This window comes from Bos indicus, chromosome 2 (genome assembly GCF_029378745.1).
Source record: "Bos indicus isolate NIAB-ARS_2022 breed Sahiwal x Tharparkar chromosome 2, NIAB-ARS_B.indTharparkar_mat_pri_1.0, whole genome shotgun sequence".
In the NCBI taxonomy this organism is placed as follows: domain Eukaryota; kingdom Metazoa; phylum Chordata; class Mammalia; order Artiodactyla; family Bovidae; genus Bos; species Bos indicus.
Genome location: NC_091761.1, coordinates 28,649,292 through 28,672,195, shown reverse-complemented (window position 1 = coordinate 28,672,195; position 22,904 = coordinate 28,649,292). Strand labels below are relative to the sequence as shown.

The following is a 22,904-nucleotide window of genomic DNA, read 5'->3' as shown; positions in this document are numbered from 1 at the left end:
CAATTCTAGCCTATAGTCCATATCCTACTATGTTATAAGTTGCTTAGAACTAGATATTATATCCTATTATACATTAACCATGGAAATAAGCACTAGCCAGTCAGTTTTCATTGATAGCTGGCTAATTAACTAAAGGAAGGTACATCTATGCAATGTAATGCATACAGCCATAAAAAAAGAATGTATGTTTCTCTATGCACTAAAACAAAGAGATCTCCGAAATACATGAAGTGAACAAAGCAAGGTGCAGGTCAGTGTGTGTGATATGCTATCATTTGTATAAATATAAATAAAAAAGGATATGGTGGACCTATGTGTGTGTGTAAAAGATATATCAAGAAGATTATACAGTGTGCTGATTATGCCAGTGACTTTGGAAGAGAAAGGAGATGATTAAAATGAAGAAATGAGAGGGAAACATTTCACTGAATGCATTTTGTATTTTTTAAATGTGGAGCCATGTGACTGTATTAACTGTTAAAAATAAATATTTTAAATTTTAGAATGGAAACACAAGAGGAAAAATAATTTTCTTAAACATGACAGAGCTAATGAAAGTTATCTGAAAACAATAGACTTATATTAAGCCTGTAAGCATCTGAAAAACGCCTTCCAAACTCCTCTTTTTGATTTTGTTAACACTCACAGATGCTCCAGTGTCAAACTCAAGAAATAGGATTAGGAATTTCAAGAGGGAAATAGAGTAAAATCGTAGGACTCCCTAAGATGGAAAGGACCAGTTACAGAGCCAGTGTATTTGGTCATGAGGTGTTCAGTCAGCTTGGACTTTGAGCACACAATCGAGGCTTGATCCACAGCTACCCTGAACTCATCCACTCCCCGCTCCCAAGAATGCGCTTTAGAGTCAAGAGTGTTGAACACTTCTATGTATTAGGCACTTTTTAGGAATCTGAAAATAACAAATAATATGGCGTACAACAGATAACAAAAATCCCTGCTTTCAAGAAGCTTACAGTGTTATAGGAAAGAGATAATTTATATTTAAGGAGAATATATGTTATATTAACGTATGCTGATATACTTTATATATACATATATATAAAGTATACATATATATACTCTACATATGTGTGTGTGTGTCTATATATATATACATTTATATATAATGCAATGCTGATTGTTAAGGATTAAAAAAACAAAAGGGAGATTGGATAGGAAATATTGAAGGTGAAGTTACAGTTTTACTAAGATGACCAGAGAAGGCCTTTTAGAGTAGGAGACGTTTCTTTTAAGTCCTTAAGGAAATGAGACAGTTAGCAATTCATGCAGAAAGCATTAGCATTTGCATAGACCTTAATATGAGTCAGTACCTGGTTTGGTCAATGAACCAGTATGGCTGGAGCAGAGTGAGTCTGGGAAAGAGCAACAGAAAATGAGGTCAGAAAAGGGGGAGGAAATAAGTAAATCACATAGGGCTTTGTTCTTTGAAAGGAACTTGGTTCCAATACTGAAGGCTTGGAAGGTTTAGAACAAAGGATTGACATGATCCATTTGCATTTTTTAAGAATTATGACTCTGACTGTTACGTATAAAACTACATGAAAGAACTCAAGAGCAGAGGTAAGGATGCTACTGGGAAAATGAATGAAATAGTCCAGGAGACAGAAGATGTAGATACACTGGGAAATAGAGAGAAGTAGGAGAATAGAAGGTAAATTTTGATAGTAGATTCAGTAGAAGGTGTTGACTGTCAGTTGTGGACAGTGTGATAAAATTAAGGGTCAGATTGTCAAAGCAGACTCAAGATGAGTTACAGATCTTATCCACTATCAAGTTTACTAGTAATTCTTGGTTACAGGTCATAGCTAAACATAAGCCAAGCATTTTTCCATTGGAAAGGTATGAAGCCATGAGTACAGCTCTCCATAAAATGATCTTTTCATGCCTGAGGACATAATACTCTGGTTCAGATTTAACAGGAGAAGTTTAAATACTGTAGGTGATACAGTGCTTGCACAGGAGTCATTTCATTTGTGAAGCATCTTCTTATTAGGTCTTGTTAATTACATAATATGAAAGGTCAACCAGGTCATCCATTTCTTTCTCAGATGGATTAAGGTAACAAACAGATTGCAAGTCTGTTACTAACTTTTGCTTTCTAGGAGCAAAGAGAGTCAAATATGGTGTACAGGAATTTGTCCTGAACACCAAGGACTGAGTTGTTAACTGTGATTGGGAAGACAGTGAGAAGAGAAGTCCTATGGAGTAAAACTGTAATAGCTCAGTTTTGCACCTTCTAAGGTTAAGGTATGAATTTGGCATTTTAGGTAGAAATGTTAATTAGCTATATGAATCTGGCATTCAGGGAGAAATCAGGAATATAGATACAAATTTTGGAATCAATAGTATGTTGACAGTATTTAAAGCCCTGAAATAACATGTGATCATCTGAAGAATGAGAGTGGATGAAAAACTAAAACTTAAAATAGCAATATTAGAATCAATAAAAGAGAGAGGGCCAAAATGTTAGTTAAGGGCCTTAATATATATTAAGGAGACTTTCTAGAGGACAGAAGTCTGCAACTCAGAAAAGGGCCCTCATCTGGCCATGCTGCTACCCTGATTTTGTACCTCTAGCCTCCAAAACTGTGAAAAATAAATTTCTGTTGTTCATAAGGAAAAATAAATTAATTAATTAATAAATATTAAAGCAACAATACATTTATGAAAAAACCTGCCTTTGTTTGTATTTATAAATTTATATAATGTTTTGTGTATGTTTATATTGTAAATAAATAACTATACAAATACACATGTTCATATTTTAATTAATATATTTATATTCAGTGCAAAAAATTGAGTACAATTGCTATTGTTCTTTCTTAACTGTTTGGAAGATTTCACAGTACTGTGTATGGCTGCTGCTACTGCTGCTAAGTCGCATCAGTCATGTCCGACTCTGTGCGACCCCAGAGACGGCAGCCCACCAGGCTCCCCCGTCCCTGGGATTCTCCAGGCAAGAACACTGCAGTGGGTTGCCATTTCCTTCCCCAGTGCATGAAAGTGAAAAGTAAAAGTGAAGTCGCTCAGTCGTGTCTGACTCTTCCAGACCCCATGGACTGCAGCCCCACAGGCTCCCCCTTCCCTGGGACTCTCCAGGCAAGAACACTGGAGTGGGGTGCCATTCCCTTCTCCAATGTGTGAAAGTGAAGTCGCTCAGTCGTGTCCGACTCTCTTACAAAAAACAAAATAAAAAAAAAATTAAAAAATGACCAGTTCAAAAAAAATCTGAAGGCAATGGCAACCCACTCCAGTACCCTTGCCTAGAAAATCCCATGGACAGAGGAGCCTGGTAGGCTACAATCCATTGGGTTGCTGAGTTAGACATGACTGAGTGACTTCACTTTCACTTTTCACTTTCATGCATTGGAGAAGGAAATGGCAACCCACTCAAGTGTTCTTGCCTGAAGAATCCCATAGACAGCAGAGCCTTGTAGGCTGCTGTCTATGGGGTCGCACAGAGTTGGACACAACTGACGTGACTTAGCAGCAGCAGTAGTGCACAGGACAAGTTAAATGACACATGAAGAAGCAATTAACCATGTATAAAATAAAGCAATTTTACAGGATAAATGACCTGATTTCTTCATCATATTTAATGATCAGATCAGATCAGATCAGTCGCTCAGTTGTGTCTGACTCTTTGCAACCCCATGAATCGCAGCACTAGAAATATTGGTATCACAGCTTCTTTTTCAAATTGTAATTTCTGCCCCCTGGTACAAAAAGGAACATGAAAGGAGGAATCGGTTTCAGTTTAGTTGCTCAGTCGTGTCTGACTCTTTACGACCCCATGGACTGCAGCACGCCAGTCCTCCCTGTCCATCACCAACTCTTGGGAGTCTACCCAGATTCATGTCCATTGAGTCAGTGATGCCATCCAACCATCTCATCCTCTGTCGTCCCCTTCTCCGCCTGCCCTCAATCTTTCCCAGCATCAGGGTCTTTTCAAATGAGTCAGCTCTTTGCATCAGGTGGCCAAAGGATTGGAGTTTAAGATTCAATATCAGTCCTTCCAGTGAACACCCAGGACTGAACTCCTTTAGGATGGACTGGTTGGATCTCCTTGCAGTCCAAGGGATTCCCAAGAGCCTTCTCCAACACTGGAGTTCAAAAGCATCAATTCTTTGGCACTCAGCTTTCTTTACAGTACAACTTTCACATCCATACATGACTTCTGGAGAAACCATAGCCTTGATTAGATGGACTTTTGTTGGCAAAGTAATGTCTCTGCTTTTTAATATGCTGCCTGGATTGGTCATAACGTTCCTTCCAAGGAATAAGTGTCTTTTAATTTCATGGCTGCAGTCACCATCCACAGTGATTTTGGAGCCCCCCAAAAATAAATTCAGCTATTGTTTGCACTGTTTCCCCATCTGTTTCCCATGAAGTGATGGGACCGGATGCCATGATCTTAGTTTTGTAAATGTTGAGCTTAAAGCCAACACTTTCACTCTCCTCTTTCACTTTCATCACGAGGCTCTTCAGTTTTTCTTTACTTTCTGCCATAAGGGTGGTGTCATCTGCATATTGGAGGTTATTGATATTTCTCCTGGCAGTCTTGATTCCAGCTTGTGCTTCCTCCAGCCCTGTGTTTCTCATGATGTACTCTGCATATAAGTTAAATAAGCACGGTGACAATATACAGTCTTGACGTACTCCTTTTCCTATTGGAACCAGTCTGTTGTTCCATGTCCAGTTCTAACTGTTGCTTCCTTACCTGCATACAGGTCAGGTGGTCTGGTATTCCCATCTCTTTCAGAATTTTCCACAGTTTATTGTGATCCACATAGTCAAAGGCTTTGGCATAGTCAATAAAGCAGAGGAAAGGAGGAATAGTTAGTTACAAGTGGAAGTGTGACCGTATGTGGGTTTTAACTTGAACAAATCAATAGCAGAAACCATTCTGAAGCAAAGTAGACACTTAAACATCAACTGAGTATTAGAAGACATGAATAAATTATGTTTAATATTATTAGGTATTCTAAAGGTCCATGCTTAGTTGTTCAGTCATGTCCAACTCTTTGCAATGCCATGCCTGTAGCCCACCAGGCTCCTCTGTCCATGGGATATCCCAGGCAAAATACTGGAGTGTTTTGCCGTTTCCTACTACAAGGAATCTTGCCAACACAGGGATCAAACTTGTGTCTCCTGCATTGGCAGGCAGGCTCTGTACCACTATGTCACCTAGGAAGCCCTATTTTAAAGGGACCATTATTTTTTTAAATGATTATCTTTTAGAGACACATATTGAAGGATTTCAAGTTAACTTATATGATTTCTGGGATAAGGAAAACTTCAGAAAAAATTAAATAAAGTGAAAAAAAAAGTAAAAGTGAAATAGATGAGTCAAAATTAGCATTGTTGAAACTAGGTTATGTGTAATGTGTAGGGTAATTATACCACTGTTTTTTTTTTCTTTTTGTGCATATTGAAAATGTCTATAGTAAAGAGTTAATTGTTTATAAAAGAAAAACAGAAAGATATTGTTAGCTAATAAATGTACACATCTGCTTCAGTCTAATTTCTACTGTTGCTGTAAACTAATACTCCTTGTTCTTCCCTATCATACATGGTTTCTATTAAACTTTGAGAAAATTTTCAATGTTGATATGTATTTTACTGACTACCTTTTATAGATATTTTAATCATATATAAAAGAGGATATCAGTTGTCCCAGTTTTGTAAAAGTTTGGAATTTAATGAGAAGAATCACAGCAGTTTTTAAACATATGTTTTTTATGAACATGGTAGTCAACCAGCGACAGTTTGCTGCAGGAAACAGGACAAGGATTGTATTTTCTCTCTTCATGATGCTTTTGAATCTCTCTTTAATGTCCTCTATTGAAAGAATATAACTGGGAGTCATGTGGGAAGGAGAAATAAAGTTCATAGTCACAGAGCTGAATATAAATGAGTACATTTAAGACCAAGACATAACACCAATAACTGACAAGCAGAATATCTGTTGCTTTGAATACTGAAGTTTAGTATTATGTTTGTTTGTTTATAGTCAAATAATGTAAATTGCATAGAATGATGACTGATCAAGGTAGACTTTGTTTTTTTTTAAGTAGATAAATCCTGATTCCTACTTGTGGATATATATGGATAAAGTACTGAAATTCTACACACCATAGTCTTTTCACCCATCAGTTCAGTTCAGTTCAGTTCAGTCGCTCAGTCATGTCTGACTCTTTGTGACCCCATGAATCGCAGCACGCCAGGCCTCCCTGTCCATCACCAACACCCAGAGTTCACTCAGACTCACGTCCATCGAGTCAGTGATGCCATCCAGCCATCTCATCCTCTGTTGTCCCACTCTCCTCCTGCCCCCAATCCCTCCCAGCATCAGAGTTTTTTCCAGTGAGTCAACTCTTCGCATGAGTTGGCCAAAGTACTGGAGTTTCAGCTTAATATGGGACTAATAATGAAATCTACTTCGTAAAGTTGTTGTGAAGAAAAGATAAAATGTAAAATGAGTAGCCTGGGCACATAGTACCTGGTTAATAAGTATAAACTGCTATATTTCTTTTATAATTATCATCTTTCAATCATTATCATCATTGGGATTTCTGTTTTTTAACTTAAAAATGCATTAAAAATTTAGTGAAAAATACAAGAACATAAATATTTTGATAATTTAGTAGCCAATTAGAGTATTTTCAATATTGTCATTCATATGTTCATTTTACACATTACCACCTTCAAGGACATTATATTTAATATTCAAAATAATACTTAGGAGCAAAAGTGATTAATGTCTTCAGCCTCAGCTAACCTATTATAGCTCTGATAATACAGAAATGCATGAGCGATTTTCCTTTGGATGTAAGGAGATCCATTGATTCAGCTAGATGGCTCTAGGTTTGAGGTACACATCCACTGCAAATGTTATTTCATTCAGTATGTTTAACGCTAATCAAGCATCCTTGAAGAAATGCCGAAAGTGCTCACTTCAAATTGTCCTCAAATTTAGGTTGGAGCTTACAAAGCAGTTCTTATGATGGGCCACTGATTAGTGATGGTCCGTGTAGTCACAGAGATCAAGCATCCGCTGAGCTTGTACCTACACAGGTACAGTGAAGCGTAAGTCAAAGTGCTGAGGAGTGCCTCTGTGAACAGATGATTGCTTCAAGGATGATGTGTACTCCCTGTTTTTTATTACAATGAATATAAGACCACCTCCATTACTCTTTATTAGGATGGGATATTTATGTTGGTTTTGTTTTTGGTCTTACTACTTTCACTGATTTTATTCCCCTAGAGAAAGTAAATCTATCACGAAGCAGGTTCATCTAAAAATTTTAGTATAACATGCATGATGACTTAAATTTTGTACTTTCCTCAAGGTATATTTATCTACTGAATCTCTTGAACCTTCCTGAACAAGCATTTTTTTTTTAAGTTATCACTTTTAAGAGTAGTACATTTAAAATTAGAAAATAATAATTAAATAATATTTAATATTAAATGACCTTTATATCAGAGAAGGCAATGGCACCCCACTCCAGTACTCTTGCCTGGAAAATCCCATGGATGGAGGAGCCTGGTGGGCTGCAGTCCATGGGCTCGCTAAGAGTCGGACATGACTGAGCGACTTCACTTTCACTTTTCACTTTCATGCATTGGAGAAGGAAATGGCAACCCACTCCAGTGTTCTTGCCCGGAGAATCCCAGGGACGGGGGAGCCTGGTGGGCTGCCGTCTGTGGGGTCGCACAGAGTCGGACACGACTGAAGCGACTTAGCAGCAGCAGCAGTAGACCTTTATATTATATGGTTAAATGATATTCTAATAGAAAACTGACTTTTAAAAACCAGCTTTTTAACAAAAAAACAAACTACATACATTTTCCAGATGTGCCTATGTATTCAACATGTTCTAGCAATACCTATCCTGAAGCAAAGATTTGGCTGAATGCCCTTGACCTTCTACTTACAATTAATTTTAATAGTAGTTGCCATTTGTGGTTTTTCCCTTTTGCCAAGTTTATATCCTTTCTATTCTCCCCCATTTAAATATTTGAAATACTATACATAATGAGAAGAATCTGTTCAATATGCGGAAAAATTCAAGAGAATTTTTTTTCTGCCAAGGGACATTTGTCAGCTGCCTTCTCCCTTCTATCAGGCCCTTATTATTTCTTGTTTGGACTGATACAAAAACTTCTTTAATGATGGCCCTGCCAGTGTCTTCTCTCCTTCCAAACATCATTACTATTTCTGCCTACGAAAGTTCTCTAAAATACAGATTTGAAATTATTTTTAGCTTAAATATTTTCAGTGTTGGCATATCAACCTCAGTATTAATTCCAAACTTTATTGTGATAGAGAAGGCCATGTTTGCCACTCTAACCTTGAACTCTGAAGAAAGTGTCAAAGGGAACTTAAATTCGAGTTTCAGTGGTTAGCTGCATCACCTTTAACAAGTCATGTCATCTCTGCGCCTTTAGTTTCTCAACTGTAAAATGTTTGAAATAATATTATTACTGAGAAGGTATTATTTTTGAAAAGATTTAATGACTGCGTACATGTGAAATGTTAAGAATGTTCACAGCACAAAGTAATAATTATATCACTTCAGCTCTTACTTTTAACCTATTGTAGCTTGTTTTTTTTTTTTTCCCCTATCACAGCCCTGTCAAACTCATGTACAAACACCTCTTATGCTGTACCCATAATGATCTAATTGTTCTGTGGACTGAAAAAAATGCACAGCCTTAAAGTTAAAAAGTACGTTTTATTTGGGGAACTTACTGAGGACTTCGTGGCTCAGATGATAAATCGTCTGTCTGCAATGCAGAAGACCCAGGTTTGATCCCTGGGTTGGGAAGATCCCCTGGAGAAGGAAATGGGAGCCCACTCCAGTATTCTTGCCTGGAAAATCCCATGGATCTTGGAGCCTGGTAGGCTACTGTCCATGGGGTCGCAAAGAGTCAGACATGACTGAGCGACTTCACTTTCTTACACTGAGGACTTAAGCCTGGTAGACAGCTTCTCAGCCCTGAGGGACCATTCCCAAGAGATAAGGGATGAGCCAGGATAGATAGGAATTTTGGGGGAACAAAAAACCAAAACACGTTGTTGGAGCATTAAAAGATTAACATTAATTAAAGAAAACAAGGCATCTCAAATTAATGTATTTAGTAAGGTTTTCAATGTATGGAAAGATGCAAGGGTCTTGGCTCATAGAAATCATTCCTTTGATATGCACCTTAACTATCTAGGGTCAGTATCTTGCTTTTCTCCATCCTGAATTCCTTCAAGGTACACAGTAGGGACACCCCCACCCCCATACATACACACACACACACACACACACACACAGGCCGATAGCTTGATGACTGCAGTATCCTTTGTTTACTGATATGAAAGTCAACATTCTTTGTCCACAGTACACACTGAGAACTTAGCTTCTACTTGCTCTCATAACCTACTTCATTTTTTCAATACTGTGACAACTCTATATAGGTTACCCACTCATCCTGTATGTCATCCAAATATTCCTTTTCACATTAGCTTTCTTGACTAGCTTTACTGTAAGACCGTAAACACTCTAAAGACAAGAATTCGTTGTTTTGATATTTTTTAAAAAATCTATGTATCTGACAGAACAGAGAGCAGCATATAATAGTTATGTGATAAATAATTGAATAATTGTTTTTGTGAAATGGAGACAAAGAGGAATGTTCTCCTTGAATTTTCTTCTCTTTTTTTAAAACATGAGGAAAATTATTTTCTTCATTAAGATGTTATTATTGATGGCTTTATTCTGTGCATTTTATGAGAAATAACCCAATATGCAGAAGCTGCCTTATCCTTTCAGGGTTAACAATAGCAGCCACGCTGGATCATCTAAAAAGCAAGCTTTTGTCTTTTCTAATGGAGACACTGTTCATTTATAAGAGTGATAAGAAAATATTCTCAAAGCGTTTTTCAGTCTAGAAAGAGTTAAAATATTGCAAATGTTATTTAAGTAAATTTTACTGTTAACCAATTCTAGCCAGCTAGTGTGCTGCCCATGTAATCAAGAACTACTTTTCTGAAATTTTTATGCACTGTTTATTTCCTATTTTATAAGTAAGCTTTTTATTTTTGCATTGATTCCCATTATAGTGAGGAGACCAGTAGCCTAGAAACAACCCATGAATTGCATTATCTAATGTAATTAAGGTGAACTGGCAGTTTCTCAAAAGATTCAACAGTCACCAGACAACTAAAAATGAAACTTTAAAATAGCTTTGTAGTGGACATAAGCTTCTGTCATTTACTATCATTATGCACTCTTACGTTCCTTGACAGGAGTTTATGAATAATTGCACAGATATCCCAATGCTTGATTTACATAAGCAAAGCAGGTGTTTCCAGATGTTAGCCTACTGCTCAGTCCCAAGCAGTCCTAGAAGAAAATCATTTTCTCCAATTTTGTGAACCATACCTCTGATTGTGTGGCGCTCAAGTCTATAAAAGCTATTTTATTGTACCAATATAATCCCATTTGATCCAAGTATCTGTGAATTCTCCTTGCCATGCGGTTTCCTGGTCAGAGGATGCAGTGTGCCTCTATCAATAGGACTTTGATCATATGTGGCTTTCTGGGAAAAGATAAGTTCCTGGGGCAAGGAGAAAGGTTAAGGCTGTAAGAACAGAAGAGATCAGGCATTAACTGTTTTCCTTCAAGTACATTATAGCAAGTTAGCACACCCTGCTGCTACTGCTGCTAAGTGGCTTCAGTCGTGTCCGACTCTGTGCGACCCCATAGACGGCAGCCCACCAGGCTCCCCCGTCCCTGGGATTCTCCAGGCAAGAACACTGGGGTGGGTTGCCATTTCCTTCTCCAATGCATGAAAGTGAAAAGTGAAAGTGAAGGCACTCAGTCTTGCCCGACTCTTAGCGACCCCATGGACTGCAGCCTACCAGGCTCCTCCGTCCATGGGATTTTCCAGGCAAGAGTACTGGACTGGGGTGCCATTGCCTTCTCCGCACACCGAGGAAACCTTAACAAATGAAAAGTGAGGAACTGGCTGACTGACTACAAATCATGAGATTTTGTTCTATATTTTCACTTAGTGTAACACAGACACCCATTATTCGGATAGAGATAAAACACTATGAAACTAGTTCCCAAGTTGATACATTTATATCAGCTATAGAATGCTGATTTCTTACCAATAATTTGCACTCTATTACCTATATAGATTGAAGGAATATTCAGTATTCAGTACTTATTTTACCTCTATCACATTTTACGCTAACATCCTAAAGATTTTTTTTCTTATTCAGTTGTTTTCTAAAGTCAATTTTTACATTTATGCCTTGTAAGAGTCCAAACTGCATGAGAGAGGGTCTAATAACTTCAATATCTTTCATTATTGTAAACCTTTTACTGAAAATAATAAAATGAGTGGTGTGAATTTACATTTAGCTTAAGAAAATAATTTTCCATTTGCTGGTTTTTTAATAAGTAATAGGAGTCAGCTAAATCAGCTAGAATATAGTGTTAATGAAATTAAAATTACAGGTTTGATTCCTGTATAAGGTAATTAGTCTTATGTGGAAGAAAGCTATTCAAAGGCCATAATTTTGATCCCCAGTGGAGTTCTTATGAAAGGAAGACCACGTAATGAGTTGTAAAGGACTTGTGGCAAAGCAGGCTTTCCTCCTTGGGTGAAAAATGACAGATACAAATACTTAATATAATTTAGAGCATGTAGCATGTCAAGTGGCCAAGAGCATCATCATTTTATATGAGGCTACAAATCATCATGTAAATGGGCACTTAAACGGAGTATGGACTCAGCTCATTTCTCCTTTAGCTCCACACCATTGAAAATCAGTTAGAAACAGTGGGACTGAGCATAGATCAGAGTTGCAGAATGCACAGAGAAATTGAGACATAGCCCCCTGCTAGAAAAGTTATTAAAAGTTATTCTATAATTGCTGTAACTGTTCTATCAAGCTGAATAATACCAATTTGAAAAATATTTGTATTTTCATTAGATACATATACTAAGATACGCAATTATATTAACTGTCATTTTACTCTTGTTTCTGATATGGAAAATCTTAGCTAATCAACATAGATACTGTAAGGGTATTTTATATGTACCATATGTTTTCCACATATTAGCCAGATGTTGGTATATTAAAAGTAAAATTGAAAAATCCAACCTAATTTTAGGCTTGTTGAATATAGTAAGTTACTTTTTAGTCATTGAAATTTTTTACTTTGAAAACTCAGTAGTTTTATTTTAATAGAAATGGTCATTTAGAATATTTGGAAAATGTATAAAATTTCAAGTAAAATAAACACATGAAGTATTCATAATTCCAGCCAATGAACATAATCATGTCATTATATTTCCTTTTATGATGCTTTTCCTTTTATTAAAAAAAAGAATTAATATGAAAAATGGAATCAAATACATCCAAAATTGTAGCCTATTTTTTTCAACTTTCCCATCAGTTGTGCTTCAGAAGCAGTACTCTTATGACTGTATAGATTTCCTCTTAGATATATGCTATAATTTAACTATTATCCAAATCTTAGAATTTATGGTTATTTCTGTTTTTTCACTATTAGAAATAATGCTGCAGTGAGCATCTTTGTCTGCATTCTGGCCAGTTTGTAAGACAGGATAGTCTATCTTGGTTCTTTAAATAGTCTTAGAACTGAGGTTGTTGAGTAAAAAGATTTGAATATTTTTAAGTCAGCTACCACAAATAGCCAAATATCTTCTCGTCTCCTAGCACATTGCCCCGATTTATGCTGCCACCATCAGGTTACGAGGGCACTCAATCCTTCAGTTTCCCTACATCTGCTGTTATCACATTGAAGTCTTAATTGCTACAATCTTATGTAATTCCTAGAATTTGCTTTTCATAACTCCCTTTATTTTTAGACCAATTTATGTCTTAAAAGACATATAACTCATGTATGTTTATTTTATTACAACAAAATCAAACGTGTTATTTAGGTCTATTCTAGCCACCAAGCAACGTTAGGTCTTGTAAATTGATGAATAGAAACAGATCATCAGTAGTTTTGTTTGTTTCCTAACTCATATACATGAGATTTGAATGGTAAAGTTACTTAAATGTTGGCCAAAATTAAATAAGTGTTATTAATATGACCATTGTACCACCATAATGACAGATTACAGTTGAATTCTGCCATAAGATTCTAGAAAGGAAATGGCAATCTAACTTTTATGAGATAAGGTTTTGGCATTTTTTCTAAAGAGTAATTCAGTACCTAGCCTCTTGGAGGACAGGTCTGAGGGGGAAAGCTAAATATATAAATTCTTCTCCAGATTTGATCAATCATATGTTCCTCTGGTTTGCCTTGTTTCCCAGATGTGTTCACTTGCAATTAAAAGCATTATTCATTAAAAATGCTTAATTAGCAGGCTGGCAAATTTTCTGTTCTCTAGAATTTTCCATAGCCAGGCCCTAAGATTTTCATACAAATTTCAATGTTGAGCTAATTTGTTGCTATCCAGAGACATATTTGATTAGAAGGGAGAAAGATTACCTAGTAATATGTTTTCCACTGTTTTTTGTGTACTAAATTAACAAATTAAAGTACATTACCAATTAGCAGTTTTTAAAATTTTCTTTCTGATGAAACCTAAGCAGTTTGTTTGTTTTAGAATTTGAAGTAGAAAAACAGTGCATATGGAAAAGAACAGATTAAGTCTCATTTGATCTCCCTGAGTTCAAAATAAAATGTATTTACCAGTTGTTATTGACATGAGATTTTAAATGGTTTTCACTGTTTTTCAAATTATCAACAGTAGAGTTCTCTGGAGTCCCTCAGGTGTGCCTTTGCATCCCACAGGACATATGGTAGGTAGATACTATAAATCAAGATAGCACTTTCCTGTAGGAAAAACTCTGTATGCCCGTTAGAGACATTTTCAGTCTAGAATTAACCTAAAGCACAGTAAACCAGGGATATTCGTGTTGGTGATTCCTTAACCCTTCCTCCCTTCACATGCCATCAAGTCACTGTGACTCCCTAGAAAACACCTACTGTTCCACGAACATCTATACAGCAAACCTCTTCTGTTTGTCTCTAGGCTTAAATGTAGTCCCAATTTAATCTCATTTGCTTCCTACTATTAAAACTAAGATTGTGTTAGATTTTTAGAAAGAATGTCCCAACCCCAGAAGAATGACTTCTTTGGTGGGAATGATAATCTCATACTTGAAGACATATCACTCCGGTTACCAAAGAGTGAAAAGTAACTCTCTCTCTCACTCTTGTCTTCAGTCACTCAGTTTCTCTAAGAACAACCACTGTTAGAAGTTTCACTTGTGTACTTCCAGAAATATCCACTCATCTGTAAGCATTTATGTGAATTCCTTTTACTTTTACATAAATTAGCCCTATATACAAAATGACCTATACTTTCTTATTTAGAAATGTAGCTATCATGAATATATTTTATTTTGTTGCTTCTGGAGCTATCTCATTTTTTGTCATGACCCCATGGTCCATTGGATGGGTGTAGCATCATTTATTTAGTCAGTCACTATTACAGAGAATTTTAAAGGTATTTTCAGACTTTTATGAACAATACTGCAATGACCGCTCTTAATATATATGTAGGATTTTCTGGATAATAGGATGTGAACATTTTAAAAACTTTTACTATGCAATGTTAATTGCCCTCCATAGAGATTGTACCAGTAGGTCACCAACATTTGTCTTTACCCTCACCAACTCAGCATATCAAATGTGATTTTTTCCAGTGACAAGCTAAAATTATATCTTTCAGTTCAGTTCAGTTCAGTGACTCAGTCGTGTCCGACTCTTTGTGACCCATGAATTGCAGCACGCCAGGCCTCCCTGTCCTGTCACCAACTCCCGGAATTCACTCAAACTCACGTCCATCGAGTTGGTGATGCCATCCAGCCATCTTATCCTCTGTCGTCCCCTTCTCCTCCTGCCCCCAATCCCTCCCAGCAGCAGAGTCTTTTCCAATGAGTCAACTCTTCGCATGAGGTGGCCAAAGTACTGGAGTTTCAGCTTTAGCATCATTCCTTCCAAAGAACACCCAGGACTGATCTCCTTTAGAATGGACTGGTTGGATCTTCTTGCAGTCCAAGGGACTCTCAAGAGTCTTCTCCAACACCACAGTTCAAAAGCATCAGTTCTTCGGCGCTCAGCTTTCTTCATAGTCCAACTCTCACATCCATACATGACCACAGGAAAAACCATAGCCTTGACTAGATGGACCTTTGTTGGCAAAGTAATGTCTCTGCTTTTCAATATGCTATCTAGGTTTATATAAAATATATATATCTTATATATTTAAATATATCTAATGTGATATATATGCTTACTATAGATCATATATATTGTATTATGTAATTATATGTTATACCACCCACCCTCTCAGTGGTGTAGAACCTGACCCAATTCGTGGAATACACTGACTTTCCTGAAGCTAGTCCAGCTTGTAGTACCCTGTAGATGACCAAGTGTAAAACTTCTGACATAGATGGAAAGGTTGGACAAATTTATATCATTTTTCCACTTCAAATCACAACACTAAACTAAACTTATTCCCTTCCCCCTTAAGGAGAAAATTCCATGACCTTTTTTGCAATCCACATACCCATTAACCACCGTAGAAAGGATGCAGATCTATTGTGCATAGCAGGGTAACCACTGTTTAGTGATTTCTGTATAACATGAAAATGCTGGGTCAACATTTTCTAATCCGGGATAGATGTAATATCTTTCCCAATGACTATAAACTGCTAACTTTATTCAGTTTATAGCTAATTAATTAGTTAAGGCTGTTAAAACCTCTAACATGTAAAAAATGTCTCCTCAGTTATTGGCAGTGTACTAATTAAAACTTTATTTACTTTATGAAATAATTTAATTACATTTTGGGAAAGATCATGTTGAGTTTTTCAGTTTTTAGTTTTCTGAATGTTGAGCTTTAAGCCAACTTTTTCACTCTCCACTTTCACTTTCATCAAGAGGCCTTTGAGTTCCTCTTCACTTTCTGCCATAAGGGTGGTGTCATCTGCATATCTGAGGTTATTGAGATTTCTCCCAGCAATCTTGATTCCAGCTTGTGCTTCTTCCGGCCCAGCGTTTCTCATGATGTACTCTGCATATAAGTTAAATAAACAGAGTGACAATATACAGCCTTGACGTACTTCTTTTCCTATTTGGAACCAGTCTGTTGTTCCATGTCCAGTTCTAACTGTTGCTTCCTGACCTGCAGAGTGAAAAAGTTGGCTTAAAGCTCAATATTTAGAAAACTAAGATCGTGGCATCTGGTCCCATCACTTCATGGCAAATAGATGGGGAAACAGTGCAAAAAGTGTCAGACTTTATTTTGGGGGGCTCCAAAATCACAAATGGTGACTGCAGCCATGAAATTAAAAGACGCTTACTCCTTGGAAGGAAAGTTATGACCAACCTAGATAGCATATTCGAAAGCAGAGACATTACTTTGCCAACAAAGGTCCATCTAGTCAAGGCTATGGTTTTTCTGGTATTCATGTATGGATGAGAGAGTTGGACTGTGAAGAAAGCTGAGCACCAAAGAATTGATGCTTTTGAAGTGTGGTGTTGGAGAAGACTCTTGAGAGTCCCTTGGACTGCAAGAAGATCCAACCAGTCCATTCTAAAGGAGATCAGTCCTGGGTGTTCTTTGGAAGGAATGATGCTAAAGCTGAAACTCCAGTACTTTGGCCACCTCATGCAAAGAGTTGACTCATTGGAAAAGACTCTGCTGCTGGGAGGGATTGGGGGCAGGAGGAGAAGGGGACGACAGAGGATGAGATGGCTGGGTGGCATCACCGACTCGATAGATGTGAGTTTGAGTGAACTCCGGGAGTTGGTGATGGACAGGGAGGCCTGGCGTGCTGCAATTCATAGAGTCGCAAAGAGTTGGACACGACTGAGTGACTGAACTGAACTGAAAGTAGATACTCTATGCACAAAATTTAAGTGCAAAACTATGTGCAGTAAAATTAACTCACCTATAGTTCTCAATCCCCATCAGTCAGTTATTCTTCCAGAAGACACTTTTAACCAGTTTCTTATACATGTGTGCGAGTGTCTGTGTTTTTGTATGTGAGAGAGAGAGAGCGAGAGAGAGAGAGAGAGAGAGAGAGCGAGCGAGAGAGAGAGAGAGCGAGCGTGCGTACACATATATCGTAATCAAGCCAAATAGACCATTAGCAACTTACTGCTGTTCCCCTAAACAATGTATTTTGGAGGAATTTTCATATCGGTGTATATAAAGCCTTTAAGAAACTAAGATCATGGCATCCGGTCAACAACAACAATCAACCTCTTTAACAGCTATGTAGTACTCTGCTGCTGCTGCTAATGCATAAAAGTGAAAAATGAAAGTGAAGTTGCTCAGTCGTGTCCGACTCCTAGCAGCCCCATGGACTATAGCCCACCAGGCCCTTCTGTCCATGGGATTTTCCAGGCAAGAGTACTGGAGTGGGGTGCCATTGCCTTCTCTGATGTCGTACTCTATTGGGTGGATATACTCTAGTCATCATGGTGGACATTTAGATTATTTGCAAACACTGGATATTAGAAAGTTGCTGTAGTGAGTTTTCATGTGCATAGGGCATTCTCCATATGTACAAAGATTTCTGTAGGAAAAATTATTAGGAAACCCTCTAAGTAAAATAATAAGTGCATTTTCAGTTGTTATATGTTGCCAAATTGCCCTCCAAGAGATACTTCATGCCAATTGCACCTCTACCTCCATGTGTCTCTGTGAAACTGCCTCTTTGTAATCTGAACAACTCAGGATTACCAATATTTTAACATTTGTCATTCTTAGAGAAAAAAAAAATGTTTGCTGTAGATTTGAGGGGTTTAATTTGATATATTTTCCTTTACATTTTCTAAATAGGAATTATATTGTTTATTCAGTTTTTCAGCATACTTAGCAAAATGTTGAGAACATTTCTATTTATGAAATATCTTTATAAACATTATTTGTTATAAATTTAAGATTGTGAAATAATTTTAAATTTATAGGAACATTGCAAAGATACTATATTGTTCTTTTATTCATCATTTATTTTTTCAGTCACATCCATATCAGTATGGATTCATGTACATTTTATGCTTTGGGGTGTTATCTAATAATGGGGCTTCCCAGGTGGCTCAGTAATAAAGAATCTGCCTGCTGATGCAGGAAACATGGGTTTGATCCCTGAGTGGGGAAGATCCCCTGGAGAAGGAAATGGCAAACCCATTCCAGTATTCTTGCCTGGGAAATCCCATGGACAGAGGAGCCTGGTGGATTACAGCTCCTACAGAGGAGCTTGGTGAGTCACAAGTTCAGATATGACTTAACTGAACAAGAACATAACAGTATGTTGTTTATTTATTTTCTTATTCAGATTCTTCCAGACTTAGTCATTGAGAGCTTTTTCAAGTTGACTCCCATGTCCCTTAGACACAGCCCTAAGCTTTTGTTAGTTGAGTATATCCTGTGTTTTAGTATAAAATGCTTTAGGCTTATCTCATATTTTCCCTGCCTAGACCTAGAATCAGTCATTTCTCCAAGAACTCTTGGTTTCCTCAGTGGAGAATAGGATTTAGAAATGAAGATTGAGGCATTGAGTAAGTTTGTTGCTTTTCAAGGGTTAATGGTGCCCTTTCTGTGTACAGAATTGAGTAATGTATCTATAATTATTTATCTCTCCCTCATACATATATGGGAGAAGGCAATGGCAACCCACTCCAGTACTCTTGCCTGGAAAATCCCATGGACAGAGGAGCCTGGTAGGCTGCAGTTCATGGGGTCACAAAGAGTCGGACACGACTGGGCGACTTCACTTTCACTTTTCACTTTCATGCATTGGAGAAGGAAATGGCAACCCACTCCAGTGTTCTTGCCTGGAGAATCCCAGGGATGGGCGAGCCTGGTGGGCTGCCGTCTATGGGGTCGCACAGTCAGACACGACTGAAGAGACTTAGCAGCAGCAGCATACATATATGAATGTAAATGTGTGTTTGTGTTCATGTCTCAGACTTAAATGAAATAGTGAAGGGTTTATTCTAGTCTTCCTTTCTTATTTATCTGTAACTTCTCTCTCCAATAACCAGGCTGCTACCATCCACCATCTATTTAGCTATTTGTTTGATGTGAAGCAGTTTCAAAATTAGTAACCTGTATCCATATGAGAAACAAATTTGCCAACTAAATTTTTGGTTGTAGTTCTAATTTGCCTTTTGTATTATCCATGAGACTGAATTTATTTTCATATGTTTAAGAAATATTTGACTTTTTCCTAAGAAATGTTTATTATATTCTTGAAGCACTGAAAATTGAGTTATTAGCCTTTTCTTATTCATTTGTAAGTATCTTTTACATTAAGGAAATTAGCCTTTGATTCATAATGTGAATTGCAAACTTTTTTCAGTTTGTCATTTGTCCATATTTTCATATATATATAGTTTATATATGCATATATATACAGCTTATATATATATATATACGGTTTACATATATATACATATATGGTTTATATATATCTCTATATTTTTTTAAAAATTCAACTCATTTTTTTCTACTTGAAAGATATTATATACAATAATAATATCAATAATAGCAATCCTCTGAATGGTTGCATGAAACTGCTGTGTATAATAATTTGATTTCAAAATCAAATAATATAAAACAATAATTTTACCTCTTGTTTATGCCTAAATCTTACATTTTCAAAAGTGAAAGGGAAGTCACTCAGTCGTGTCCGACTCTTGGCGACCCCATGGACTGTACCTGCCAGACTCCTCTCTCCATGGGATTTTCCAGGCAAGATTACTGGAGTGGGGTGCCATTTCCTTCTTCAGGGGATTGTCCCAACCCAGGGATCGAACCCGGGTCTCCTGCATTGCAAGCAGACTCTTTACCGCCTGAGCCACAAGGTGGCTTCTATGTTTTCCATGTTTTCACGTGTGTGTTAAAAAATCCCACTTGTGTAAATGAGGAGCAGTGTTCACGTACAGTATTTTGGTTTCTTTTGACTTTGTTCCTAGCATATGTCCCAGTAATAGTAAAAATTACTACAAAATTGTTTTAGGGAAATGTTCAACCAATGTTATAATTGACTTAAGGCATGTAATGAGATAGTTTCCGTCTCTAGGGGGAGAACTTCTGACAGTCTTTATTTGCAAGTTTTCTTCTACACATAATTGCTGAATTCTCAGGGCCAGCCACAGCATCTTCTGTAAGCTGTTGCTCCTCAATGAGTACTGCAGTTACTGTACTTTAGAGCTCAGGCGCTACCCTGCTGTGGTGCTGATTTTATTACAGTGGGGGACTAAGCTGTGGTGAAACAGCGGGAGATTTCTTGTTTGTCAAGTATGTTAAGATTATGGATATCTCTTCTATGTTTAGCATTCCTGTCACTATAATGGGTTTTAAAATTTTGTTTATATAAAATAAGAAAATCCCTATTCTTACACACAAAATATATAGGCTTTTTTACCTTAGACAACAAAGCTATGCTTCTGTCAGGTGTTCATGTATGACCTTCATACTGAACTGTGAATCAGGCAAATAATTACAAAATTAATTGCTCATTGTGAGTTATGATTTATCTTTTTTCCACCTTGTCTTCTTTTGTTAGCACGAACTTATGCAGTACACAGTCCTTAAAGGGTTCCAATATAGACACTTAATTTAAATTTCTTTATTTCTGCTCAAGAATAAAGCCAGTTAATTAACTACTATGGAGTCATTTAATTCTCTAAACTAATTATTTACTATTCAGCTATTCATTTGTCAGTCCCGTTCAGACGCTCAGTCACGTCTGACTCTCTGCGACCCCATGGACTGCAGTACACCAGGCCTCCCTGTCCATGACCAAATCCCGAACGTACTCAAACTCATGTCCGAAGTGTAGATGATGCCATCCAACCATCTCATCCTCTGTCATCCCCTTCTCCTCCCGCCTTCAATCTTTCCCAGCATCAGGGTCTTTTTAAATGAGCCAGCTCTTTGCATCAGGTGGCCAAAGTATTGGAGTTTCAGCCTCAGCATCAGTCCTTCCAGTGAATATTCAGGACTCATCTCCTTTAGGATGGACAGGATCTCCTTGCAGTCCAAGGGACTCTAAAGAGTCTTCTCCAACACCACAGTTCAGAGGCATCAGTTCTTCGGTGCTAAGTTTTCTTTATAGTCCAACTCTCACATCTGTACATGACTACTGGAAAAACCAAAGCTTTGACTGGATGGACCTTTGTTGGCAAAGTAATGTGTTTGCTTTTTAACATACTGTCTAGGTTGTGATAGCTTTTCTTCCAAGGAGCAAGTGTCTATTAATTTCATGGCTGCAGTCACCATCTGCAGTGATTTTGGAACCCAAGAAAATAAAGTCTGTCACTGTTCCATTGTTTCCCCAACTATTTGCCATGAAGTGACGGGACAGGAGGCCATGATCTTCCATTTTTTAAATGTTGAATTTTAAACCAGCTTTTTCACTCTCTTCTTTCATTTTCATGAAGACGCTCCTCAGTTCCTCTTTGCTTTTTGCCAGGAGGGTGGTGTCATCTGCATATCTGAGGTTATTAATATTTCTCTCAGCAATCTTGATTCGAGTTTGTGCTTCATCCATCCTGGCATTTCGCATGATGTACTCTGCATATAAGCTAAATAAGCAGGGTACAATATACAGCCTTGATGTACTCCTTCCCCAGTTTGGAACTAGTCTGTTATTCCATGTTTGGTTTTAACTGTTGCTTCCTGACCTGCACACAGATTTCTCAGGAGGCAGGTCAGGTGGTCTGGTATTCCCATCTCTTTCAGAATTTTCCATTGTTTGTTATGATCCACACAGTCAAAGCTGTTGGCATAGTCAGTGAAGGAGAAGTAGATGTTTTTCTGAAACTCTTGCTTTTTCTGTGATCCAATGGATGTTGGATCCAATTTGATCTCTGGTTCCTCTGCTTTTCTAAATTCAGCTTGAAAATCAGAAAGTTCTCAGTTTATTTACTGTTGAAATCTGGCTTGGAGAATTTTGAGCATTACTTTGCTAGTGTGTGAGATGACTACAGTTTTGCAGTAGTTGGAACATTCTTTTGCATTGCCTTTCTTTGGCATTGGAATGAAAACTGACCTTTTCCAGTCTTGTGGCCACAGCTGAATTTTCCAGATTTGTTCTAGATTTGGCATATTGAGTGTAGCACTTTTACAGTATCATCTTGCAGGAAGTGAAATAGCCCTACTGGAATTCCATCACCTCCACTAGCTTTGTTTGTAGTGATACTTCCTAAGGCCCCCTTGACTTCAAGTTCCAGGATGCCTGGTTCTAGGTGAGTAGTCACACCATCATGGTTGTCTGGGTCATGAAGATCTTTTTGGTATAGTTCTTCCATATATTCTTGCCACCTCATCTCAATATCTTCTGCTTCTGGTAGGTCCATACCATTTCTGTCCTTTATTGTGCCCATCTTTGCATGAAATGTTCCCTTAGTATCTCTGGTTTTCTTGAAGAGATCTCTAGTCTTTCCCATTCTATTGTTTTCCTCTCTTTCTTTGCATTGATCACTGAGGAACACTGTCTTATCTCTCCTTGATTTTCTTTGGAATTCTGCATTTAAATGCGTATATCTTTCCTTTTCTCCTGTGCCTTTAGCTTCTCTTCTGTTCTCAGCTATTTGTAAGGCCTCCTCAGACAACCATTTTGCCTTTTTGCATTTCTTTTTCTTGGGGATGGTCTTGATCACTGGCTCCTGTACAATGTTATGTACCTTTGTCCATAGTTCTTCAGGCACTTTGTCTGTCAGATCTAATCCCTTGAATCTATTTTCACTTCCACTGTAAAATAGTAAAGGATTTTATTTAGGTTATACCTGAATGGTCTAGTGGTT

At 37.4% G+C, this 22,904-nt stretch overlaps 1 protein-coding gene across 5 annotated transcripts in view; it reads left to right on the top strand.

Moving 5' to 3' along the window:
• Positions 1-22,904, top strand: part of B3GALT1 (beta-1,3-galactosyltransferase 1) — a 619,500-nt gene that overhangs the window by 225,619 nt on the left and 370,977 nt on the right. For 2 of the 5 annotated variants that reach the window (XR_011569375.1, XR_011569372.1), the window contains one exon: positions 1-22,904. This exon is cut by the window's left edge; it is cut by the window's right edge and continues 92,064 nt beyond it. The exons of the other annotated variants lie outside the window; for them this stretch is intronic. The gene's annotated coding sequence lies outside the window, so the exon portion shown is untranslated. 5 annotated transcript variants of the gene reach the window in all.